General features: G+C 45.4%; 1 protein-coding gene across 3 annotated transcripts in view; it reads left to right on the forward strand.

Annotated features, from left to right (window-relative positions):
• DPF3 (double PHD fingers 3) overlaps positions 1-27,114 on the forward strand; it is a 244,396-nt gene that overhangs the window by 187,718 nt on the left and 29,564 nt on the right. Inside the window, exons 9-10 of one of the 3 annotated variants that reach the window (XR_012919703.1) lie at positions 1,988-3,348; positions 10,498-13,670. The exons of the other annotated variants lie outside the window; for them this stretch is intronic. The gene's annotated coding sequence lies outside the window, so the exon portion shown is untranslated. Of the gene's footprint in view, positions 1-1,987; positions 3,349-10,497; positions 13,671-27,114 lie in introns of those variants that run through there. 3 annotated transcript variants of the gene reach the window in all.

Here is a 27,114-nt window from a genome sequence, read left to right on the forward strand (position 1 = left end):
TGGATGGTTCCAGCATTGAGGAGTCATTTCTCCTTTCTGCTTTTCTAATCCATGTCTTTTTCACTTCCAATCCCAAGAAGACTGAAATGACCACATCTTGGTTTACTGTAACAACTCAGTTCTTCCCTTGCTTTGTCTGCAAACCTTGGCTTTAGCCCTTTTCTATTTTGATGTTAGGTTTGTTTAGGCCTTAAGACTGACTTGAGTGGCAAATCAGTAATTTGAAAAGGACTGTGGTTTCCATTGCACACAACCCTCAACACTTAACTCTCGAGGCCCCTGACAGGGTAGTCATTTGTGCAATTCCATCAATTCATTTACTGTCCAAGCACGATACCCAGCGCTGAACTTTTTACTATACCGGTGCTAACTTAGAAGACACGGCCCTTATGATAGTGGACTCTGGTTTTTAGATACTTAAAAAGAAAATAAAACAAATACAATTCAATTCAGTGTTTTTTAAAAGCAAGCAAGCAGACAAAATCTCTACTGCCAGAAGCAAGGTCACTTGGTGGAGTGGTATTCTAAGCAAAGCATTATGGACTGCTGTAGGCTCGGATGGGTTAGAGAGGGCAGCTTCAGAAATCTCATTGCAAACTGCTGTAATTTCCCCCTTTCTTTACTACATAAGATAGGGTACTTGAATCTAATCCATGGGGCATCAGAAGTGGGAAGTTGATTTTCTACGCAAAGCCTCTCTTTCTACAACCTTCACTCAGCTTTCCCCCAGGTTTTGTCTGCTAAGTGACACAGGGGGGCATTTTAATACAGCCTAGGTATTCTCATTTCATTTTCAGAGGATTAATTTTGGTGGATCATTTGGTCCAGGTCTGACTCTGATGTTCCTGTAATGGCTGGTACCTTGGGAATAAACAGGTGGCATTAGCCTATGGGATGTGCTTGTTAAGGCAGGTGGGCAAATACTTCTCTGGGGCTTCCCTAGGGTCCTTCCAGAGAAGAGAGTGGAGCTTGGAAGAGCTGTCTTTCCCTTCCCATTGGCCTCCCTACTTCTGTTTCCGGGGAGAAAGTGGGATTCCTGACATTGGCACCTTCAGTGGTGCATTATTACTTTCTGTGGTTGCAGTCCTGGGGCCCATTTAGAATGTGAAAAAGCTTAAACCTGAGTTTTACAGATTTCAGGAGGCTCTGTTTTATTAGGCTTTTTATTTTAACTCCTATTTCTCACCTTCTTATGGCTCTGAGTTAGATTTGACAACTCTGAACTTTCTGGAATAACCGAGACCTGGGCGTGTTTAGTGGCTGGAGTGCGTGTGTGTACGTGTGCGCGCTTGCGTGTGTGTGTGTGTGTGTGTGTGTATCTGTGGGAACAGATCACAGAGATTTCCTCCAGTGGTTAAAGAAAACAAGAAACTCTTTTATTACCCACCACTTATCAGGCTTCCCAACCTCTTTTCGCTTTCAGTGCAAATGAACCACATGGTGTAAGGGCAGAATTGAAAGGGTTCCGAAAGAATGGGATTAAAAGCGGGCAAAAATAAAAATGAAATGGATGGAGGCTTAACCACCTTGAATGGGTTATCTGACAGTAATACCTTTGTAAAGCTGACTGTCAAAGTGAAGGGCAAACATTGTACAAAGAAACACCAACCGAAAACACCAAAGAAATCCCAACCAGGCTTTAAAACCACCAAAGAAAATCATTGTCTGGGGCAGGGTTGAGTGAGCGCGCATGCTTATGTGTGCATGCGGAAGAGAAGGAAGATCGCGGTTGAATCTTTCGCTGTCGGAAGCTGTGGACATATGTATTATAGTGGAGATGATGCTTTTTTGGGGAGGGGGGAAGCCTCTTCCCTGGAAACGTTTGCTTTGTCCCAAATCCCTGTCACCAGGTGATGTACCTGCTTACTCCCTTTTGGTGTGACAATGGTTTTATTATCTTGCTATTAAGAATAATAAGGTAATGAGAATATTAATAATGCTGTCTGTTGCTTAACCCATGTGCTGATATATTCATCATACATGTCAGCTCATTTGGGAGGAGAAGGCAGGAAGGAGAAGGAGGCAGCGGCCGCAGCACGCACCACGGAGGACTTATTCGGTTCCACATCAGAAAGTGACACCTCAACTTTCCACGGCTTTGATGAGGACGATTTGGAGGAGCCTCGCTCCTGTCGAGGACGCCGCAGTGGCCGGGGTTCACCCACAGCAGATAAAAAGGGCAGTTGCTAAACCCACGGAACAGACTCTCTGGGCAACTAGCCTCCCCCTCTGACTTTGGTCATTGTGCTGGTTCTGATATACTTCTTTTAATGAACGACAACTTTAGGTTTTCCCTTTGTCCTTGCTTTTTCCCTCTCCTCCCACATGTCCCTTCCCCTCCTGCCATCCCTCTATTTTGGGTATGAACATCAGAAGCACAAGCTACTGAAACAGAACAAAACAAAAGAGCAGAATGAGAGTTCTTCAGAGCGATGGCATTGTGATGTGCTATTTATTTTCCATAGAACTAGGCAGTTAGGTGGATTATCTCTTTTTTGAGGGGAGGGGGTCTTTTTGACATGAGCAGAGTTGATTTCCTCAACTTTCATATTTATTGGCCAGATGAAGAGAAGAGGAACTTTGGGTTTGGAAACAAAGAACCAATAACATTTAAAAATTATTATTTATATATTCTAGCTATTATTAGAATCAGAGTTTTTTTTTGAGAGAGAGAGAGAGAGAGAAATCAAAGAAATCGTAGTGATATCCTTTTAGAGGCAAGCCACTGAGGGGAGAGTTTCCTCACTGGGAGATGATTGCACTTTCCGTGCCCCACGGAGTTTGAGGCTCCCCACGGCAGACCCCTCCCCACTTCTCCTCCCTGACCTTTCCATCTTCCTCTCTGCTTGCAAGAAAATGTCAGTGGCTCCGGAAAACTCGGGGCACCCCTGTCTGGCCTCCCTCCAGCGCCAGGGCCCTGGCCAGCCTCCTCTTTGGCTCCTCCTCCATCAGCAGAACTGCTGTTTTGTTGTTGCTGGTTTTTCTGCACTTTCCTCCTGGCGAAGAACAACTTCCAAATGCAGGAATGGGACACGAGCAGAAAGTCATGGGCTCCGCAGTGACAACACAACCCGAGGCCATGCTCGTGGAAGAAAGAAGGAGACCTCACAGTATCTTCCCCAGCCCCTCGCCCCTGTTTAAACACATATAAATACTTGTTGGATGATCAAGTCTCCTGTATTTCTTCTATTTTTTATAGTGCCGGCCAGGCACTTTGTTTTATGTTTCCAATAGCATCTCCTGAACTAAACCAAAGCAACACTGCTCAAGGCCCCTGGGGCGACGGAGAAGAACACCCACCTCGCTGACAGTCCCAAGAACCACCGGCTGCGAGGTCCTAGTCAGAAGGTATGTCTTGGCTGACCTGTCTTACGATGCGGGCAAAACCATCATACTTTTTGGTTTTTTTAGTTTTCTTTTTGCTTTGTCCCCACCCCACCCCACCAGCTTGGTTTTTTTTTTTTTTTTTTTTTTTTTCTTTTTCCTGGGTTTGGATCCCCTTCTTAGTGTGGGAGCAGCTACTGGAGTGCCTTCTGCCTGCTCTCCGTGCCCGTGTGTGCATGCAGACCCATGCGGGCCAGACAGGTGCGGGAACTGAGGCTTGCTTGGACTATGGGAGGGCTCTGTGTGGAGAACAGTGGGCTCTGGCTTCTGGCTTCAACTACAAGAGAACATGGCTGGGGAAGTGCTTGGCTAACTCTGCTTCCCTTGGCTAAACCTGGAAGTAGAGTCCAGGGAACAGAAGTTGGATGTTGGCTGCTGGCTTTGTGTAGGAATAAGCAGATATGGCCACAGGGCACTGCATGTCTAGGTGGTATTCCTTGCTCTGGGTACCAATGTCACAGCCAAGGGGATGAGTTCAAATTAAAGAAGATCCTGGATTAGGCACAACACTCCAGCGGGCTGTTTTGAAGATTCTGAATTCCCACTAAGAGTGGCTAGGGTCTCCGGCCTCCAGCCTCTGGGAGAGCACAGGTCCAGAGACACAGGCAGTGCCATTTGTCTTGGGTTTGGAGATCCAAGTGGCTCTCAGTTAACAGGCTGCTTGTAAGTGTCTGGGAAGATCTGCTTTGACAATCCAGCCTTTGTAGATCATCATGAATTAGACTGCTCATTAAAATAACAAACCAACCCAACAAAAGCAAGTACAAGTAAGGATACCTGCAAACGACCCTTTGTGCTTTCCTGGAGCCTGAGATGGAAAGGGATTCCATTTTTCTCATGCTTGAGATGTGCTCGCCTGGGTGTCTATTCTCAGTTTTGAGAATGAAAGTAACAATCCCACCCACTTTGGGGATGTTCTGCCTAATCTGTATGTGGCCTGTTCTAGGACCTCCAATGTTGTAATATTTCTGCATGCTCACGTGTGTGAATAAGCCAATACAGTTGGGTCCAGTAGGTCTCTGCTAAAGGGTTACAACCTACTCTTGTTGTCATTTTCTACCTCTTTACTGTGTTCCTTTGACTCAGATATTGGATCCATAGGATTATAGCTTGCTTTCATTGATGAAATATGAGCTTCTGTATTAATAAAAATTTGTTCAACCAATCCACACTATCATTTGAAATCTGTCTAGTTGTTCATAGTCTCGGAATTCTCAATGACAGCTTGCCTTTAAACTTCAGTAATTTTTTAATCCATGTAATTAAAACAAATTATAAATGGCCACCTAATTTCAGTGTCTAGCTTGGTGTTCTATTGGGGAACCAACAGTTTAGAACACTTCTAAGAGAATGGTTTATCTGAGGATGGGTATTTCTTTTCTGTTTTATTTTTAATGGTATAGCTTTGATCTTCAATTTCTTTTTTTGGAGGTAGTAGATATCCTCACTTTTCTCAGTTAGTGTAGCCAAAATGAGCATTGTAATGTTTCTTAGCATTTCCCGAGCATCTTGTCTCACCTTGCTTGTAGTATCTTTGAACAGACTCAGAATTTGTATCCTTTAAAAAAAAAAAGAACTGGCAGGGACTTTTAAGATGATCAAGTTTAAGTCTTTTACTTTTCAGTTGAGAAAGTTGACCCAGAGAGGTTGGGTTAATTTGAGGGAGTGGAATGGACTTTGCTTTGGAGGCAAATGTCTTAACGCAAAGGAAGGAAACTCTGGAAGGGAAGACATAGGAGGAGGAAGCTGGCTGTCCTGGGATTCCAGTCACTTTGATGGTCAATGTTATATCTTTATTCCCTTTCTCTAGATAACAATGGTCAACATTCATGCATGAGGCATTCTTCTGAGTGTTTCCTTATAATATTTCACTTAATCCTTATGATCACTCCATTAGAGAGGTGCTTGTATCAACCCCTAGTTTGCAGATGAAGAAACTGAGACTTAGTAATAAGGTTCAGAAATGTACAGCCAGCAGGGAGCCAGGTTTTGATCTCTGGTCTGATTCTAGAATCTATACTCTTTGTTTACCATTGTTTGTACTGCCTCTCGCATCGTCTTTAGGTAAGGAATATATATATGTGTGTGTGTGCATATATACACACTTTGCTTTTTCTCAGTTCCATCTGAAGAAAAGGGTATTTGTAATAAATATAGCTTAAAAAGGTAACCTTATTAAAAGCAATTTGAACAACTGAAGAGTAAGCAATTAGATCCTATAAGAGAGAATTCCTGATAAGATTCTGTGCAGAATATTGGAGATAACTCATCTTCCAAGCCATCATTTCTAGACATTCCCTCCCGATGTCTAAGGAGATTTTCTTTTGTGTGACCTCAGGAATTGTAGGAGCTGTGTGAGCCGCCAGTATACTTATATTTCTGTTGTTCTTTTTGTTAAATAAAGATCACTACTCAAATTTTCAAGTACAAAAGAAATCAGAGTCATCCAGATGAAAATGATCCGACCAGTTTCCTTTGTCCTCAGCTCAGCAAAGTGCCACCCAGAATGCTTCGGAAATGTCACCTAATTTTCTGAGTCCCAGCCCAAAGCTGGAGGAACTAAAGATACCGAACTTTTAAAATTTGTTACAGTACTCAAATCCCCTGGGAGGAAATGTTGATATAAAGGTGACTGTTGTTGTTGTCAATCTGATGCTTTTTTCTACCTGGAACGGTCTAATCCTTTATTTCTGTTACTGAAACTATTTAGAGATCAGATACTATAATCGCTGTAACACTGGGAATTAGAAATATGCATTTAATTTTTTATAGGTACTTTAAAGCCAGTAATCCAATTCGCCACTGGTGTTTTAGAGAGAAGGATTTAATAAAAAAAAAAAATGCAATGTTCACATCAATAGTATCCCTTTAAGTCTTCCTGCTTACCTTGCATCTCTCTATGCACCTAATGGGCTGCAGCCAGATATTGCCTTTATATAGCACTTGAGGGAACACAAGATCATTACTCGGGAAAAGAACTAAAGGCTGTTTGGAGGTTCTCACTTTATGGTGGAATAAAATTAATTAATTTTATCTCAATATGCCTCCTGTTACATTTGATGAATATGATCTTGAACATGTACTTAAAGTTTGAGCAGAATAGTGTACTAGGTATTTTTTTCCATAGTCGATTTTGTTTAGCCTTTGAAAGTGAAGTTACTTGTGTTGTATATTTTCTGAGTGAGGCATTTTTCTATCTGGTGAGTAGAGTACTAAAGTAGAGATGAAAAGTTCTGGGTTCTGGACTCAACTCCCTGTGTGAGTTTGTTGACATAGAGCTCTGTCTCAGTTTCTCTATCCTTGGGATATGGACATTTCTTTCCCTGTCATACTATGTACTCAACATTATCTCATGATGATTCTTACTGTGTAAGGTAGGATAGATGTTATTTATTCCCATTTGACTGATGAGGAACCTGAGTTTTGGTCAGATTTGGTAACTGGTCTGAAGTCCCATAGTCAGTAAATGTTGTCTGAGTCTTCTAATAATCTTTCCTTTGTCTACACTGACGTCGCCAAAGATCACAGTTTGAAAAGTTCTTGAGTAAAATCAGTAAAGGGCATTGAGGTCTTTTATTAAATACCCCACTGGATTAAGAGGAGGTATTTGATACTGTAAAACAAAAACAAAAATTAAAACAAAACAACAAAACACCCCAAACAGCCTGTTACACATTAGGCTGGGATGTAGCAATGTCTAAGTCCTCATTAACTATCTAAAAGAACTAAGATTGAGCTTCCTCTATGGTCAATGTCTTGGTGGTGACATTGGGGGTGGTCAGGTGGCAGGGAGTGAACATTTTGGGCGTATTTCAGTCACATGCCCAAGTGCTTCTAACACTAAAACATTGACTTATATAATAAAAGTGATTTCTGACCATCTACTCAAAATGACAATATAGGAAAAGCCATTCTGCTTGGTTGATTTATAAAATAACTGCAAATGAAGGAGGATCCCTATCAGAACTGAATTATTTGCTAAAAAACATTGACAATTAGGTTTTCAAAGTATCTCCCCACTGGCCCTCAACCAATGACTAAGACTTTAAATTTTTTTAAAATTTTGAAATCATTTTGCACTTAGAAAAAAATTATAAAAAGAATAACAAGAATTTCCATAAATCCTTTGGCCAGATTCTCCAGATAACCACTGTATGATTATCATGATCAGGAAATTAACATGGATACAATATTACGATCTATAGACCTTACGCAGATTCTGCCAATTGTGTCACTAAAGGTCTTTCTCTGGTCCAGGATCCAGTTTGGGCTCACGTGTTGCATTTAGTTGCTATGTCTTCTTAGAGTCCTTTAATCTGTCATAGTTAGTTCCACAGTCATTGTTTTTCATGGTCTTGATACTTTTGAAGAATATTGGCTCGTCATTTCATAGGTTTGTATGCTATTTTCTGATGATTAAAATGAGGTTGTGCATTTTTGGTAAGAACACTATAGAAATGATGTTTTATCCTTCACAGTGCATTATATCAGGAGGTACATGATAGATTTATGCCATTAATGGTGACTGAGACATTTGGCCTTTCAGGGTGGTTTGTTTATAGACCTTGGACGATAATATTTTCATTCAGATATACCTTTGTTCATTTGGTAACTGTGGATTGAATAACAGCATATGATGCTTAGCACTGTGAAGGCTAGGATAAAATTAAACAAGGGGCCAATGGACCTGTTGGCCAGTGGATTTATTTGTGAGCTAGTAGGTTGGACTAGATATTCAGAAATAGTTAAAAATGTGTGGGGATTGTCATGGGGTAGTATGTGATTATTTTTGCTGTGGATCACAGTAGGCAAGGAGATTTCCTTGGAGGAAGCCATCCAGATCAGCAAAGAAGTCTAGATTGATTACTGCTATTTACTTTGTAGGCAAGAATGTCTCTTGTCAGAGAGAATGGAAGAGTTGAACAAAAAGCAAAGCTGGGAGGCACAATTGGATCCAAGTAAAATGGCAAAAATCACAATTTGAAAACATGCTTAGGTATTATTCTGTAGCATTTTGTTCCTGCTAGTCCTGTTGTGCTTATCACACCACATTATGATTGTTTGTAGTCCTTCGCCTCAAACAGATGGTGTGTTTCTTAAGGGCAAAGGTGATATCACTCATGTCCCTTGGACAGTGCCCGACACCAGTGTGCCATAATTACTTGGTGATGTACACCGAGAACTGAGCTAATTAGTGGAAGTCTTATTAAATCTCCTCTACACATTGAGTGGATGCTCAATAAGTATTTTTGAAAGAAGGTTGGAGAATTCATCTCTGGACACAGCATCCATTGGTCAAGTTGGGGGTCAGAGGAGAGCCAGGTGACAGTGAGTTGGTGATGAGGTATAAAGGAGAGGAAGTGAGGGTGTGAGGACGGGGTGGGGGCAAGTTGGCCATATGTGGAGGGATGGAAAACAAAGCCTCTGATGGGGGCAGGGGGGATCAGAGCAGGAGCCTGAGAACACAGCAGGACATTTTCCTCAGCCTGCAGTTGGCCTGGCCCAGAAGAAACAAAAGGGAAAATGGATGTTAAGAGTGCAAATTTGGGAACTAACCAGTGATTTTCCAGGTAGCTTAAATGGGGCAAAAGAAAAAAAGTGTGTGTGTGTGTGTGTGTGTGTGTATGTGTGTGTGTGTGTGTAGCCAAAGGTGGAAATTTGAGAAAACTAGAAGGGCATGCGGTATGGTGATGAGACAGACTCACTGAAGAGTGGCAGGTGATATCTTACCAGTGGGGTCAGGACACTGGGAGAGGGACAGAAAGACTCCTGGCAGGGGTGGACTCATGACTGGATGCCCACAGGAGAATATTCGTGGGCACTCTGTGGGAGGTCAGAGGACCAGCCACACAGGTTTTGTCACTAAAAGTGGAGGGACCAAGGCAGGTGGCAACAGGAAGGAGCAGAGGAGCATGAGGGAAGAGGGGGAAGCTGGGGACAGGGCGCCAGAACAGCCATCAGAGGGGAGAGATGGGGAGGGATAGGATTGGGGGAGGGAGCGGGAACAGGTGTGTTGGGAGGACTCGGTGGCGGTGGCGGAGGAAAGTGGACGCATGGAGCCTCGGCTGTGGACGGGCATCTAATCCAGGCCCCCGTGTGTGATGGCTTGGGGGCCAGCAGGAGGGCCGGGCAGGGGAGGGGAGGGAGTTTCAACTTGGAAGAGGCTGAGCTGCTCATTTGATTTTGATCTTTATCTCCTGCTGGCTTTGCCCTTTTCCATTTAGGCCCCTCCTTCCCTTCCTCCCCCTGCTCCCTCCTCATTCCTCAGCTCAGTGTGATCTGGGCACTGGTGGGACACCCATCTCTGCCCTCAGGAACCACTTCTGGTGTAAAACGTGATGGTACTTGGTCTTACTGGTTACTCCTTTATACTGACTACTCCATTCCAAAGGCCAGAATAACTTAGCAGGTTTAGTTTAGCTAGAAGCAAAATCTATGCCTGGTTGGTGGTACCCATCCAGGCTAAAGGGTCCACCTGGTTTGAACTGCCACTAGGTTCCAAGGCTGTCACTTGGGATCACTGGGCTAGGGGAAGACCGGAATGGACTCCGTGGCTTAGGGCGGGGCTGGAGGTGAGGGTGTGTGCTTGTGATGAAGGACTGTCCTTTTGGCCTTTGGCCAGCTGGACATCAGTTGGGGATTTCAGTGGCTGAACTAGTCCTATACCATTTCCACTTAGGTGATAGACGGATTGCATCATAATGGTCCTTTCTGGGATGTTTTAGTCATGAAAAGATTCCATTTGTTTGGTTTCTAAGTGGAGGAGAAGAAAAACCTTTTTGCTAACACCCAGTTTTGCCTGCTGTGCCACCTAGGACTTGAAAATCCAGCTGTGTTCTCTCTGTCTCTTGCCCAGTAGCAACTGACCTGCCCTTCTCACGGCTGATTTCCTGCTGCTGACGTTCAAGGCACCGGAGACACCAGCCTGGTTTTCGTTGCACATAGCCATAGCCTCATTAGATTGGCCATTAGTTAGTGGTTTTCTTTCTTTTTTATTTTTTCTTTTCAAATCATTTCACTTCTGCCACCCCCTTGATTTTAATCTTTCTTTTTTAGGTAGTTGTTCCATGCTGTTGTTTTTTGTTTTATCTTTCGTTGCCTTTCCCTCTGCAGTCAACTCTATGACCTGGGGACTCCGGCATCCTTCAAGCAAGCCATTTCCGAAGAAGGTGAAAAGAAGCCACGATGATTGGCTCCTCCTCCTCCTCTTCCTCTTCCCTTGCCTGGCCCCCTCCTGTGAGTGTGTTTCAACCAACACAGGAGTGGAAAATCCTCCAGCACAACTCAGCTCAGCTCAGAGAAGTCTCGGGAATGGCCTAAGTTTGTGCAATAAGAAGATTTTTTTTTTCCTTTTTAAAATTCTTCGTTGCATTTTCTTTGCGTGTCTGTGAGAAAGTACCCAGGTCAGACTGGAATTGCTCTGCAACAGAAATAACTGGACACGAACAAACTGACAAAAAAAAAAAAAAAGAGAGAGTTAACTATTTTATTTATTTCAATATTTAAAAGAAAAAGTGCTGACATTGCACAGTATTTTTGTTTAAAGTACCTTCTACTTCAAAAGCTAAGAGCAATTTTGTGAAGACATGAAATCAAAAGAGTACTTAATGTAAAATAAAGACTGCATATTAACTCTAAGGAAAAATGCCCCACATTTTTAATAAGAAAATAAAGATCAACTCCGCTCTCTCAGGCTTTTGAAAAAGCCATTCATGTATGTGCTTTAGGTTTTTTTATTTCTGCGAGTTGGATGTGGTAAGTGAGGAGTGATCAGTTTTTCTTTTTCCTTCTTGAAAAGTCTATTGAAAGTGTTGGTGATGTTAAATGATTGTGTGTTGACTTGGTTGAACTAAATTAGCCACAGATCAGCAGTTTCCCCCATCCCCTCTGCCCCTCACCCCAGGCCAGCCCCTTTTATCTGACTGTGGAGAAGCAGCCTGGATATCAGGTCTGGTGCACCGGGTCAGAAGGGGATTCCTTCTAGTGGAGGAAGCCATCCCACGTGCAGCAGATGTGAGCACAGACAGCTTTGTCTAAAATAATGTGGAGGGGAAAAAAACAGCAAAAAGGAAGCCTCAGCTGAGATGATATTAGTTCCGTCATCTAACAACTCCTAGAGGAGACTGGCAAAGGGGACCTTCTGCTGAGCTGGCTTCAGGGGCTAAAGATTCTACAGCTGTCCCCAAGGGCTAGGAGGGCCAGCCCAGATGATGAAAACCTCAAATGTAGTTGCTGGTGGGGGCCAAGGAGGAACTCGAGTGTTCCAGAGTATCCCTTTACGGCCATGCTGGTGGAAGTGGGCCTCACAGCTGATGGAATGCAATTCAGCATTGTGTCGGGGGCTGCCTAGCTGGGCTGCTGGGTCCAGGCTCACTGGGCTGGACTTTTACACGTCCGTGCTCTTGGGTTTCCCATCCTTGTAAGCAGAGTTATAATGACACATGTACAGTCTAATGCTGGATAGTCTTGTTGGCAAAGGTCCTGGAGTCACAGTGCCACTGCAGTGGTTGCAAACCTGAGACTCTCATTTGCCTCTGCAAGGGGAAGGTGGGTGGGCAGAGACTTCCTACCAGTCCTTGCAGGTTTCCCTTGCAGGGCCAGTCCTGGGGTAGGGGCATCATCAAGAGTGTCTGTCTGTATCATTTTTGTAGCCCTTTTGGCAGAAAACTTCCCTTGTCAAAATGCTAATAATTATAATAATAATCTGCTCTCCAACCAACTCCCACAAGTTATGACATGTGTAGAATTGTGATGAAGCTTTGCATAATGTAGGGTTTGTATCAAGTTTGTGTTAAGTCTCTGTTAAATAAAAGTCTGTTCCCAATGCTCCCATAGCATCTCTGTAAAATTTGCTTGACCAACGAACCTCCTCCTACTTGAGTTCCACTGTCACGCCGTGGTGTGGAAGGGACTCTTGCAAGGATCCCGCACACTTGCATGCCGAAGATTTGTTGAACCCTGTTGTTGTATTCACTGGCTTGGCTGACAGGTGGTGGCTTGGAAGGTGAACAGTGCCCAGGGCTAGTGCTAGTGCCGGCGTCCGCTCTCTGAGCCCAGGGTTCTGTCACTCCCCATCACCATCACCATCCTCTAGGTGGCCAAAATATATCATTATGTGTACAGACTTAATATACCTGTGCAGTGGTGCTGTCACACCCGTGCCAAGAATAGAAGTTTTGCACCGAAATGCACGATTTAGTGTATGTTTGGGAAAAGATGAGAGGATAATGTTTTCATTGCCTGGATGGAGCTGGAGGTGTAGCCTGCCAAGCTTCACTCCCTGTGATAGGCTTTCCCTTGTGAGTGAGTGGAGATGCACACGCTTATCCAATGGGTCCTTGAAAGGTCACGTAGAACCAGGTTAGCATGTCAGGCCAGGCCTCACCCTCTGAACATTGCTGCCCACCCCCCCCCCACACACACACACACTGGGGCCAGGTGGAGATGCACATGACATTGTAATGCTGCTGCTAGTGTGTTCTGTCTTCTTTTAGACTGAACGTCACCTTAGGACTCTCACTATGGACTTTGTAAGTTTCCCTAGGAGTAAAAAGAAAGTTTTTCCCCCTGATATATTACACTTCTTAGGGTTTTTTCTTTTTCTTGTGATAAAATACATATAACATAAAATTTACCATTTTAACTATTTTTAAGTATCCAGTCTTGTGGCATTAAAGTACATTTACATTGTTGTTCAACCATCACCACCATCCATATCTGGAACTTTCTCATCTTTTCCAACAGAAACTCTGCATCCGTTAAACACTAATTCCTCTTTCTTTCCTCCCCCCAGCCCCTGGTGACCACTGTTCTACTTTCTGTCCCTGTGAATTTGAGTACTCTAAGTACTTCGCATAAGTGGAATCATACAGTTATTTGTCCTTTTGCCAGTAATTTTATTTAGCATAATAGCTTCAAGGTTCATTCATATAGATGTATCAAAATGTCCTTTTTAAAGCTGAATATTTCATTATATGTATAAACCACAATTTGTTTTGTCTGTTTATCTATTTATCTGTCGATCAATATTTAGAGTAAAAAGAAAGTTTCACATATTTATTACACACCATCCACTTCCTATAGCAACTCAAAATTTGAGACATTAAACCCAATTCAGAAGTTACCCAGGGCTACATGCAGAAGGTTTGAGAAAAATAAGAAAAAATAAAAAGAGAAAAGAATTCTAAAAAGAATTTTTTTTTAAATAAAGAAAAAAAAAGAAGAAGCAGAAATTACCCAGGGGATTAAATATCTTCTGTAGGGGGAAGTGATTGCACCCAAAATCTTCCCTCTAATTTGTACTCTAGAAAAGGGTACCTTGATTCCGACAGGCAAAGGCTTTCTAGGCTTTCTACCTAAAGTGTGACTTGCCTCATGCCTAAAGCTTTCTTTGTAGATGTTGTTTTTAGACTGCTTATAGCGGTGAGAGGTCTGGCGTGGAGCTGTAATATCAATGTAAGTAACTAAGGACAGAAGAGACCAGGATGATCAAGTGTCCATAATGATAGGCCACGAGGGCAGGAGCTGCCTTTTTCAAGTGCCTGATGGTGAATCGTTGGCCAAGGATACACGTGCTTTATGTCTACAGATAGTCATTGGCCAAGAGGGAGGGGAAAAGTGTGCGCAGGAGCTGGAGAATGAGAAAAATCACTTCCCTCATCCACTTGGAAACATATTAGTTGCTTTAAAGGGTTAGATCTGGGGTTGAAATTCAGATGCCTACAGAGCAGGTATCTTTGGTGAGCAAAGCAGGCCAGGTGTGAGAAAAATAACAGTGCCAGGGACAGGGGGAACAGCCCGTGATGCTCAGCCTCAGGTCACAGGAAACAGAGAGCACCTGTGCCTCACTGGGGCAGCTGCTACTCAGCTCAAGGGGTGCTGCCTACAGGAATGTGGGATGTGGGCTCAGGGTTCTCAAGTCTTCTGGTTTTTCAAGAGAGGCCCCAAATTCAAAAAATTTGGTGAGATCCCCCCATTTTTAAATGTTGGTAGTAAATTAAAAATGAACATTGAAGATCAGCTTTGTGTAGACTAAACCAAATGTGACCATGTACCAGACACATGTAGATGGCTTTAGGGTAGCCCCACGGGCTGCCAATCTGGGTGAGGTTGAAGTTGAAGCTGGAATGCCTTGACTAAAATCCTTCATAACAGCAGATCCTCATCTTACCCTAGGGATGCATCCAGTGGTGTCCTGACTTAGAATTGTCCATGGTGGGAATGGGCCCCTGGGTTGGTCTCTGGATGGAGCACGTGTGAGGGTTGATTCAGGATGCGGTTCTAATAGAAAACATCCCCCCATCCAGTCCCTTTCCCTTTGCATGTACATGGAAGATGCTCCCTTTGAAACTCTGGTTAGAGTTGTATAGTTTGGAGATACTTTTTAAATTTCCCTTTATTCTTATTGATGACCAATGTTTGCTACATCACATTCCTTTTACCCTTCTTTTCTTTTCTAAGAACCTCAAGTCACTCCACGTGACTGGAACTGAATATGAGTCCCCAAACCAGCAAACTCAGAATTCCTTTGATAAATATAAATGCACATATATATCCCTCCAGAATTTTTGTCATTTATATTTATCTTTCAAGTATTGTATATCTTATATGCATCTTATTTTAGAGGGTACTTTGTAAGAGAGTTACGCTCTTAAGTATGCAAACACTACTTACTCAGGTCAGGGTTGTTTTCTGGTATTGTTTTCTTTTTTGGGATGGGGATGAGGTTATTCTGAATAAACAATTTGTTTTCCTTATGATTTGTAACAGGGCAAACGTTTCCCATAAAGGCCCAGATAGTAAATATTTTAGGTTTTGCAGGCCAGATGTCTGTCATAACTACTCAGCTCTGGGGTTATAGCATGAAAACAGCTGTAGACAGTATATACACGAATGGGCATGACTGTGTCCCAATAAAACTTTATTTACAAAAATGGGCAGTTGGCCAGATTTGGTCCATGGAGCATAGTTTGCTGATCCCTGATTTAGAGATAGTACAAAATATTCTCTATTCAACTGGAGGTGGTGGTGGTAATATTTAAGGAGTTTTCTAAGCCTCAGGACTAAGGAAAGAGAAGAACTTCACATCACCTAGAGAAGGACTAGTGGTGCATTTTATGATCAGTAATGTAAGCTGTTTTGAGGCCAAATGCAAAAAATATTTTGGAGCCAAAAAAAAATCCCACCATAAGATTCTAGAAAGTTCTCCACTAGGTTTTCTAGTTTTGGTGCTGAATCCAAACTACAATAGTATAAAGTTTACCTAAAGTATCCATGAATAATCCAGCCATATATAACAATGACTCTTGGGGACATGATGACTAATATTATTCATCTCTAGCAACTTAACTATGAAAAAGGCAAATGAGTCCTATGGAATAAGTGAACCTAGATGGCAGTTTCATCTATATGTGACAGATGGTGAAGGACATTTAGTGGAGTCCACTGTGGGAGTTGTGGAGTTGTGGCAGGTAAAGAAATGGTCTCTTTCTGGTGAGCGCTGATCCTTTAATGGCTGTGGCTCCATGAAATAATTAATTATGGGATATTGAGGATGTTGCTGAGATGTACTTCCTCCCAAGAATCAGATTCTTATGGTCATATTCAGAATCATAATAGTTTTCCAACTTCCTACTTCACCTCCCAAAACAACCAATAAGAAAAAATTTCTTCCTTGGATGGTAGAGAAGATTCTAGATACCAGTCCTACTACTGAATTGAAACCTTCCGACTAATTGAACATGGGATGATCCTGAAGGGTGGTCTGTGAGCTGGTCATGGTGTGTGGCAGCAGCCAAGCCACAGTAATTGAAGAGATTCTCTTTAGTGGATTTGAGAGGATCAGTGAATTTCAGACCTCAGAGTACCATTTAGTGTGTTTATTGGTAAGTTCCTGAGTTGACTCCAAGTTTCCTGAAAAGGGGCAGTGTTTGAGATCAGCATGTTAAATGTCTGCTCCATTTTCTGCAGGCTCCACCCTGTGATCACATGTGAGGTCACCCAGAAGTCAGTTTTCGGGCATAGACTAGGAGGAGAAAGAGTCTTCAGACCGAAAGTTAGAAAATACTGTGTTTTGTATTTTACGTAAACGTGGTATGAACAGCATACATCTCTTGGTTACCTGATGTTTCTTTACTCCAGAATAGGAAATACTTTGTTGAGAGGTGATGACCATGGTTATAACTGGTTATAACATGGATACATCAGACTGATGTATCCAATTATGTTAACCTGTCATCCCTTGGCAGGGCATAATTACAGCTGAGATAGATCTGGAAGTCCGAGTGGAACACTAGCTAAAGTTTTGTGTTGGTTATTTTTAAGAAAGCATTATAGCAAGCTGTGTTAAACTGGGAATAATGTTCGAGGGCTGGGAAGACATTCTCCAGCTCTATTTAATATTTGACACCACTGTGTTCAAATTAGCTGAAAAAGACTGGAAAATCTAAAAAGTACAGAAAAGATTAGTAACAATGTGTTTACCAGCCTGAGCAAGAGCGAGACCCTGTCTCTACTAAAAATAGAAAGAAATTAATTGGCCAACTAAAAATATACAGAAAAAATTAGCCAGGCATGGTGGCACATGCCTGTAGTCCCAGCTACTCGGGAGGCTGAGGTAGCAGGATCGCTTGAGCCCAGGAGTTTGAGGTTGCTGTGAGCTAGGCTGATGCCATGGCACTCTAGCCCTGGCAACAGAGTGAGACTCAATAAAACCAAAACAAACAAACAAACAAAAAACACAATGTGTTTAATGGGATAAACAATAAACCCTTTAAGGAAGGGTTTAGGGCCTTGGGGTGGTTTAATTAGGGATGAGAAGTTAGGGGCCACTTAATAGCTTTTGTTATGTGTATCATTGAGAAAAATACACTGACCAGTTTCTTTTGGTCTCCAAAGAGGACAGAGGAAGCACCTTGGAACTTAAAACAGATAGACAAGCCGTTCTTTTGACGCCAATAATTTTAGACTATTGAGGCTGATGTGGAGCTCACTGATAGCCAAACATTTTCCCATGTGGAGTAAGGGGCATGGACTAGATGACCTCTTGGCGTCCCGTCTAGCTCTGTAATGCTTTGAATTGTAGCTATATAACCTGACAGAGTTGGTGCCTAACTCACCACCAGGGAGTGGTGGGAAAATTAGTTTCACAGATGGCCACTCACTGACTAAAATTACATCTCTAGGCTTGTTCCCATTCATCCTGAAGCACTGTCCCAAGCCTTTTGTTGACTTCCATTGTTTTGGTAGCGTTAGATGCCAGCTGAAAAGTGGATGCAGTGAGGAGACATTGTCCTCCAGAGAATTGCCAAGTATGTGAAAAAGGAACAGTGAGAAACAGCTGAAAAGGACAGTAAGCCCAAAAGGCCACCAGGTAAAAGTGGTCCTGCTGAAAACACCACCTGAGTTCTCATCTCACCGGACATCACCACATCCAACATCACCCTTGGTGCATGGAATTCATATTTGCTCATAGGACCTGGATAGTACTCTCAGCTTGATTTCAGTTGAGAGCCCTCACTAATATTCATGATTGTCTACTCCTTTCGCTCCAACTTAGTGAGGGAAGAAAGATCTTATTAGAAGACAAAGTTAATTATATATAATTATGTTTACATGAATGTAATGTGTATATATAAATGACAAAAATTCTGCTTGGGAAAAGAAGTGATCAGAATTCTTTCTAAATAACTTTGAAAGGAACTCCTACAGAATAGTTTTACTGTGTGTTTGATTTAAAGAAGTAGTAAGGATTATACTACCTTTAGCATGTGAAGTGAACTTTCTGTGGACCATAAATATAACGGAGTTTGAGGGGCGTAAGAAAGAATGAAGGATGAATTGCTAGCTTGAGCATTTATTCTGAAACTTCTGCTTGGCTGAGTTATGGGTACAGAGAGACTGGCAGTTTGTAATCCTAAAAACTTCTTTAGTTAAAATAGATTGTTTTACCCTCTGTAGATTTCAACCTTTTGTCCATAATTGAAAAACAGATCAATATGTGTTGACCACATGCTGTTACTTTGTATGATGATCCTCCAGTTATTGGTTTGCTTTTTGCTACTGATCAATTAATCAAAAATGTATTGAATGTCTTCTATGTTGCAATAATGAGCTAAAAACATAAAAGAGAAGCAAAGAAGAACTGGGACAAACTTTTTTTTTTTTTTTTTTTTTTTTTTTGAGACAGAGTCTCGCTTTGTTGCCCAGGCTAGAGTGAGTGCCGTGGCGTCCTAACTCACAGCAACCTCAAACTCCTGGGCTCGAGTGATCCTTCTGCCTCAGCCTCCCGGGTAGCTGGGACTACAGGCATGCGCCACCATGCCCGGCTAATTTTTTTATATATATATCAGTTGGCCAATTAATTTCTTTCTATTTATAGTAGAGACGGGGTCTCTCTCTTGCTCAGGCTGGTTTCGAACTCCTGACCTTGAGCAATCCGCCCGCCTCGGCCTCCCAAGAGCTAGGATTACAGGCGTGAGCCACAGCGCCCGGCCTGGGACAAACTTTTTGTTGGATACTTTCTATGCATTAGTTACCGGGGTCTAGGCTTTTTACAGAGGTTAGCTTGTTAAAGCCATATACAGACCTTTTGGGTTAAGATTATTATTCCTATTTTAGAGAGCATATTATTCAAGACAAGACCATTTATAATTAAGTGCCAAGTTGGTGCAAAGACAGGGTTAGTAAGGGGAGTTAGCCGTGCCGGTTGGAATAGTGGGGTAAGACTTCATAGAGAGAGGAGTGGAGTTGGGGTGGACAGAGAGATGGCAGTGAAAGCAACAGTAGGAAATACTGGAGCAGAAGCTCCAAGGTGTGGGTGGGCACAGGAGGTTTGGGGCTAGAGCAGAGATGAGCCTGACTGGAGCGAAAGGAAGATCCTGGGCTGTGTGGGGCATCGTGGGCATGTTACCAGCGTCCACACTGTGCTCGGGCTTGACCCACAGCAAAGGAATTAGCAGCAGTAGGAAGCAGGGGCCCGTCATGAGCTCTTGAGCAGGATGGATGTGATGTTTAGGATGATTCTGTGGGGACAGCTGACCTGGGCACGTCAAGAAGTTTGGGTCTGTCTACCCTTCCCTCCCTGCTTGCCTCTGACCCTGTTGTGATCGAAGATGCTAGCCCTGTGGGGAAACTCAGTGACCAGCATTCGTGCTCGGTGCAGATGTGGCCACAGAACCCAGTTCCTCCCATCTCCTGTGTGATCCTTGTCCAGCTGATGGAATGATCATCTTGCTGGTGCCAAATCTGGGGGTTCTGATTCCCACCCATTATTATTTCCCACCCATTATTATTCTGAAACCAGAGAAACTGCTATTACACTGGTTTGCAGTGCATTTGGGAGGAGTATGGGACATCCAGAGAGGCTGGTTGGCCCCAGAGAACTTTATATCCGAGAGCCCAATTTAAATTGGAGATCGGGATCTGTTTGTTCTCTTAGTCAAGTTGACTTATTTGAAAAATTATCCTTTAGACTAATAGGTCACTGAGTGTGATGTGAGGAAAAGAGAGGAAACCAGGCTTAGATGCTGGCCGTGCGGTCTGACTGTCTATGGCTGGTTCACATCTTGGAGGAATCAAGAAGCCTTGGGCTGGCAGTCCCTGGATCCTCACTTCCATTTCTGTCACTGACTCCCTTGATGGGGTCCTTGCTGGCCCCTGAGGCTGAAAGAGGTGCAGCCATGTGTGCGGGAGTGTGGATTGTAAGTCCAGTGGATACGGGCCCTCTTCTCCACAGTGGCCAAGAGCGGCTGGCGCTTCCTGACATCCTAAATCATCGCCGCTGCACTCTCAGTGCAGTCTTCCTAGCAGCCTTGTCAGAAGGTATTGTCCCACTTAGCAGATGAGTAGATGTACACTTGAGGGGTGAAGTGACTCGGCCAAAGCTATGCGGAAGCAGCAGGGCCAGACTCGACTGGCATCTTCCTCGGGATGTTTGCATTAGTGCATTGGCCACTGCATGTTACACCTTGTAATGATCAGTGACAACTGTCCTGGCTTACGCACGGCTGAAAGTGGCAGAGCGCTGAACTAAAAAGGTTATTCGACAGCACAGAATGGAAACCCACAATAGAAAAATATCCACTTCCCCCTGAAGAAAGGAAAAACAGCTGGGAATGGGCCTCCAGACTGACCCCTGCGCCTTGCTCCACCACGTGTGCATTGCCTGGGCCTTGTACGGTGCTGTTTGCAAACTCCCTGTCTTGTTTATGTAGATCGGGTATAGCCTGTGTTCTGGGGCCCAGTGTTAACAGTGCAATGGGGTGATGCTCTGTTTTATGCACCCGCTTCTGTAAGCTACATACTGGTTTGAATGCCGCATGCTGTGCGCTCCGGAGAAAGCACCCCAGGTCTGCTCCTGAGGGCCGTATGAGGTATATGCAGCCACCCTTAGAGAGGACTTTGCCTTGCAGAGGTTAAGAAGGTTGGCTCTAAAGGAAGTCCCTGCCTGACAGGTGGCCAAGGGGAGAGATCTTGCCTCCCTGCTCTTCCTGCCTTAAGTCCAGAAAGATCTCCGCAGCACCCTGCAACCCCGTTTCCAGTCTGTCTGCCATGGTGATCACAGCTCATTCCCGCTGCACGCTTATCTGGGGAAAGAGTGCTCCAGGGCTCCCAAATTGTGAAGAGGGAAATTAAGGATGGTTGGCCAAGTGAGTCAGCCCACCAGCCATGGCCCACCCTCTCTCTCTGACCCTGGAGAGCTTTGCCGGGAAGGCGCCTCTGCCTTGTCCCAGGGCTCACTGGGGAAGAGTCCAAGGGCTTGGCCTCTGGGCCAGGTGGAGCCTGGTCTGTGTTCTAAGGGTGAGAAAGGGAACCAGGCTCTCCGAGTGACTACTGCATGTTACCGCAGGGTCTCTACCTCACTGCCTCCTTTAAAAACCTTGTGAGGTGGGGGCTGTCCCCATGCTGCAGCTGGGGAGCTGGGGTTGAGAAAGGTCAAGTGGCGTGCCCGAGATCAGGCAAATGCACACGTCTGCTTGACTTCAAAGACTATTCTTTTCTCTCCTTTTTCTGCCGTTGTCCAGGGAGGCGGACCTCTCCTGCACCTCCCGTCTCCCCCTTAAACCAAAGGCTCTGGGCTTCTGTTCATTCTTGTTTCCTCTCATCCAGCTTCCTCTGGGGGATCTTATTTTCCTGTAGTAACAGGAGTCCTGCAGGCCGCTGGGAGACTCCATCCCGGCTGTGAGTCCCGCTGTCTGTTGGCTGGTCGGGCAGGGTTAAGCCAGTGTGCTAATGAGTCCAGCCCCAGCAAGGAGGGCTGGGTGGCTGGAGAGAGCCAGCTTCCCTGGCCAGGCGCCCCCATGGCGGGCAACTCCGCAGCCCATTTTGGGGGCCTGTAAGCCTGTCAGGGAGGGAGCAGAGAGTCTGCTCTCGGTCTGAGGCAGGATATTCTTCCTTTCCTTGGATTTTTTTTGCCTCTTATTACCTCATTGTAAGGCCACAGACATCATTTGTTTATACTCTTTCAAAAGAAATTTAGCCTCCATCTTTGTACATAATGAATCCAACCTGGTGTTAGTCGGATGCTCTTGAAAATTCCAGGATGCCATTTTATTGAGAGTGTGACTTAAGAAAGCTGCTTTCTCCTTCTATCCTTCTGTCTTCCTGCCTCATCCTCATTGCCCAAATGGAGGCGTGCTGCTTAGGTTGACTTTTTGTAAAAGCTTTGGGAACTGTACTTCTGGAAGCTTCTCCGTCCCAGGAGGCTGGGAAAAAGAGAGCTGGGTGCAGAGCAGACAGTACCCAGGAATATTTTGGCCCCGGGACTCTGATCCGCATTCATCCTTCCAGAAGACGGGGTCCGGGAGGAGTCGGTCAGCTTGCCAGGCCCAGGGCTCTCGCTTGCTGTGGTGTCTGAGCAGGAGAAGGGCAGCTGGGGGGCGGGATGCCGAGTTCCAGACCCCCCCACCCGGGGCCACGCCCCTCAGGGGCTGGGGCCACGCTGTGGACTTAGGAGACCTGGGTAGCGTCCCAGCCCTGCTGCCACCTTGCCTTGTGACCTTGGGCAAATCACTTCACCTTTAGGGAACTCAGTTTCCTCCTGTGTGTAAAGAAGGGGTTGGACTGGGTGGTCTCCAGGATCCCCTCTGATTCCGATAGTGTCTGAATTGGTCAAGTAAGGAAGCCGTGGTAGTGTTATTTGTCCTCCTTGAGAAGCTGGTTTTCATTTTAACTGCGGAGTTTTGGAAGTCTGATTTGTAAGCCACTGGGGCAACTTCAGCGGTGGAAATTTCAGGCACTGTCACGGGGGTCTGTGGAAGGAAGATGGCATTTTATATCACCCTCCACCCCCGGTAATTATGTCTCAAGGGCAGATGCCTCCTTTGTCCTCTCGGTTGGCCCACACCTGTGAGTCCCTCTGCCCCCCGCCCCCGCCTCTGGCCCTGATTGAAGAGGCAGATGGAGAGCATGGTTGGAGTGAGACGGGCCATCTGTGCGGATCCAGGACACCTGTGGGGTGCGCGTGTGCAGAGAACCCCTGGTCTCTCTCACCTCTGGCTTCACAGAGGCCAGGCCCCATCGTCCCAGGGGCTGGACCCATTTCAGACGAGGCCGTGTGGGCCACTGGTGCCGCCACAGCCCCGGCTAGTGGGTGCAGAGAAGCAGGCCCTGGAGCTGGTGGGATAGAGGAGGACACGGAGGCATAGGAGAGTCAGTGCCAAGATCTCGGAGCTCCCGGACTCACAGCTGAGTGCGCTCTTCCTAGCAAGGCCTCCTCCTCCAGCTGGCCCCATCATCCAGGCTGTGTTTCTTAGCTCCTTTGCCTTTTCTAGTTCCTCACCTTTACCTCTGTGGGGGTGGGGTTTGGAGGTGGCCTTGACCTGGTTTTGCCCTAGGGTAGTTCTGGGAGTGCCTTTAATCCGGATCTGAGATTAGCTTTTAGGGCTGGCATGAGCGGTTCCCCTCCCCAGGCCGCCCTCTGAGTCCTCAAGGACACCTGGAGGGGGGAGGGGCAGGAGCACAGTGGAGGGGAACGTGGGACACCAGCACAGGTGGGGGCATCTCGTGTCTGGGGAAGGGTCTTTCCCCACTACGGTGTCCTGTGGCCCAGTGGAGTGGTGGGTACCCATGTGCGTGTTGGAATAAGATGGGGGTTTGCATCTTGCCTCTGCCAGTCCCTTCCCGGGTTGTCTTAAGTAAGTGGCTTAATAGTTCTGAGCTTCAGCTTCTTCCTCTATAAAATGGGACAGTAATACCCGAGTCACAGATTGTTTTAAGGGTTAAATGAGGAAGTATGTTCAAAGTGCCTAGCACATAGGGAGCATTTCATTAAATTGTAGCCATTAGTATTATTAGTATTAATACCTAGGATTAGTACTAGGGATGAGTAGGGAATTCGGTTTCTGCATCTTTTTAAGAATTCAGCTAGAATTCGGGTTGTGTCTCCTGAAGAAGCAAGGACCCAAATCTCTTTCCCAGCTCTTATTCTCATCCTTTCACCCCTTTCCTTCTGGCTCCTTCTTCTTTATCTCCCATCTTCTTTCTTTGTCTCCTTTCTTCCTCTCTCACTCTGCGGCTCCTCTCTGTTCCCACTATTCTGGAACCTGCCGTGACCTCTTTTCTTTACTTATTCATGATCCAAAGTGCATCTTGGCAGTTCCTAAGGCTGGTGCCATCCAGCTGATTTTCCGCTTGCTGTGAGTCCTCCACCCTGCCTCCCTGATGGTGCCCCAGCCCCCCAACCAAAGGCTCCCGTCCCGGCTGGCGGGGTCCCCACCATCTCTTAAGATGGGAATGTTTTCCCCAAATCCTTCTCCATCTTGGCTCTTTCTTGCTTTCTGTTCTTTGGGTTCCCAACCACCATGGCCAGTGGATATACTAGTCTGCAACTCAGGAACCGTTTCCTCCTGGAGGTGTACATTTTAGAGCTACAAGTGTGCAGGCAATATTTAGGGGCAGTGAGTCTAACTAGATAAAAGGCAGAGTTGAGAGTGAGGGAGAAGGGGCGGCCAGGGAGGTAGGAGCAGGAGAGGAGAGAGTGCGTGGAGAGGAGGGGTAGAGAGAACTGGCCGCTTTGCCTTGTGCTAAAAGGAGGAGCAGAGGAACTGGGGGCTCAGCGGGGGGTGCTGTGTCAGGATGGGTCTCCTGGAAAGATGGGCGCTTTCGCAGCATATCTGTGGTGCTGGCAGAATGGTCCGCTGGAGAGAGAGATGATGACAGTGCAAGAGGGGAGGACAGCAGGAACAAAGTGCCCAGGGTGAGAGGCTGGGATGCCGGTGCGAGTGGGAGATGGGCGTTGAGGAGGAGCCGGGACCGTTCATTCCTGGAAACTGGAGGGAGGCCAGTGTAGGGGCCCAGGTGCAGGGCGCCGGTGTGGAGAAGATGAGATAGTTGTCTTCTGATTGCTTACCTACTTTTCAACTAAATAAGGAGAGAGCGAGGCAGGGGTATGAGGTATGGGAGGTTTGGGAGACTGCTTTGACTGGGCAACATGGGGCACTGCCAAGATCTGTGACCGCTCAGCGCAGTGCTGTGTGTTTCTCTGCTCGGCCCAGGCGCAGAGTAGGTGGAGTTGGAAAGTAGGAGAGAGGGATGGAGGGGTAAGATGATACACTCGAGGATGGGTATGGCATCCAAGACGCGTATGTGAGAAGTGGTGACGTGAGGAGTGGTGTATGGTGAGAAGGGGTAGAGTCGGTGGGTTGGGGCTCTTGACCAGATTAGCGATTTGATGATATCCACCTCACTGCCCCCAATAAGTTAGGACCAAGCTTGCTAGTACTAGCTGTCCCCTTCTGATTTGGGCTCAGGTATATTTCTCTTAAAATAGTTGAATAGACACTGAAATAGAAAATGGTGAAAGGCAATGCTTGTTCTGGGGCCGTGTAATCCATTCATCATTTAATGAGTGCAATCGAATTAGGTTGCAAAGATATTCAAAGGTTCATGATGACACAATGGAAACTATATCTTAAATCTATCTTAATTAAATCTTTCCTACTCTGGGTGGATCAGTCCTACAAGCACTGGGATGGGCAATTTGTGTTTGTTCTTAATAATACAAAAGAAATATTTGAAACACTTTGTCTTCTTAAACGCCTTATCTTGAGGAGTGTAGGGTGCCCGTCGCAAGTGCTGAGAGGAAGTTAAGACCTCCTGTTTATGACGAGACACACGGTCTCTGGCAGACAGAACTGCTATCGGGAAGACAGCTTATGCCTGGACACTGGCCAGTGTGAACTGATGTTCTTTGCATCCAAAAATCACAAGCCTGTCTGAAACACTTAAGGGTGTGTTGACAGCAGGCTATGAGGTTGAGAGAAACACAGAATTTCTGGGAATGGGAATAGAGGTTTGATGGTGCCAAAATAAAACAGAAGAGTGGTAAACCTTGCCTTTTTTATTTCTAAGTGTTTTCCAGTTTAACAAAGTGGTAGCCCATCCCCATGGCCTTGATGCTCACAATAGAAGGATGAGGGGGGCGGGAAAGGCCTTGGAGCCCTCACTGGGCGGACTCAGGATCAGAGTGGTCGGTGGACTTGGCCATGGTCCCACACGCCTGTATTGTAGCACAGCTTGCTGATGTGCAGGAGCCTCCAGGAGAGGCTGGGGGGACAGAGGGTCTCCGAGTGTGGCCCAGGACCGCCTGCATCAGATCACGTCAGGGCGCTAGCTAAATAGGCAGATTCCTACCTGCTCCAGGGCAGGTGAATTAGAAGCTTTGTAGCTGGGGAATCTGCATGTTCAAAGCATTTTCACTGGTGACTCTTCTGCACTCTGAAGGTCGAGAGCCGCTGGGTGACCACAGTGGCTTTGCTGTGGCTTGGAGAAATGGGGACACGAGTCACTGCCATTTCCACTCTGAGGTCCTTGTTCTCCAAAGGAAGAATTCCCCATGGAGGCAAGGAGAGAGAAAGAGATGGGTGCTTGGGATATGTGTGTGAAGGAAGAGAGTGAAGAAGGGTCTTCAGGGGGATTGAGTGACCTGGGTGAGGAGTGGGCATGGGTGGTAAGAACTTGAACAAGGGAACCCGACTTATGATCAGCTCACGCAGGGCCTCATCCACACGAAAGGTTAGACTGGTCTTTCTGGTTCCAGCCACAGAGTTCCCCCCCAGCGGGGGTGAGGTTCTATGGAAGCTCAAGGGCGTCCTTTCTGAGGCCATTCCCAAAGGCAGTGCACTGCAGATGCTGAGAGCTCTCACTGGGCTCGGGGGCAGGTGGACTCCGCTTAGTAGCTGCACAACCTTAAGCAGGTTCCCGTCCTCTCAGCACTTTGGTTTCCTCATCTGCCTTGGAGTGCAGAGAAAGCTTCACAGAAGTGGGGTCATTTGGCCGGGACTTGAAGACTGAATAGAAGTTCCAAGGACAGGTAAAAAGTGGGAGTGGTAGTTCATTTATTCTTTTATTCCTATTTGAATTCATGGATTTACTCATTGGATGAGACTTTTTTAGTGGAAAGGTGAGAAGAGAAGTCAGAGTAGAGAGAATGAAGACTGGTGTTCTAGAAAGGGAGGGAGTGATTTAGGGTAGTGCACCTCAAAATTCACTGTGCACATGAATCACCTGAGTGTTTTTTGAAATTTAAAGTCCATAGGTCAGATCTTGGGTGACAAGCTCCCAGGTGATGCTCGTGCTAATGGCCCATGGACCCACTTTGTGTTGCCAGACTGTAGACAACCTGTCTGACAGGTTTGGCTGTGAATGAGTACCATAGGACAGAGAGACCTTTGTGTGCAAAAGTGCAAAGTGCAAGAAAAACAGTTGTTTTTTGTGGGGAGGGGCAAGGGA

This window comes from Microcebus murinus, chromosome 6, assembly GCF_040939455.1.
Source record: "Microcebus murinus isolate Inina chromosome 6, M.murinus_Inina_mat1.0, whole genome shotgun sequence".
Classification (NCBI taxonomy): domain Eukaryota; kingdom Metazoa; phylum Chordata; class Mammalia; order Primates; family Cheirogaleidae; genus Microcebus; species Microcebus murinus.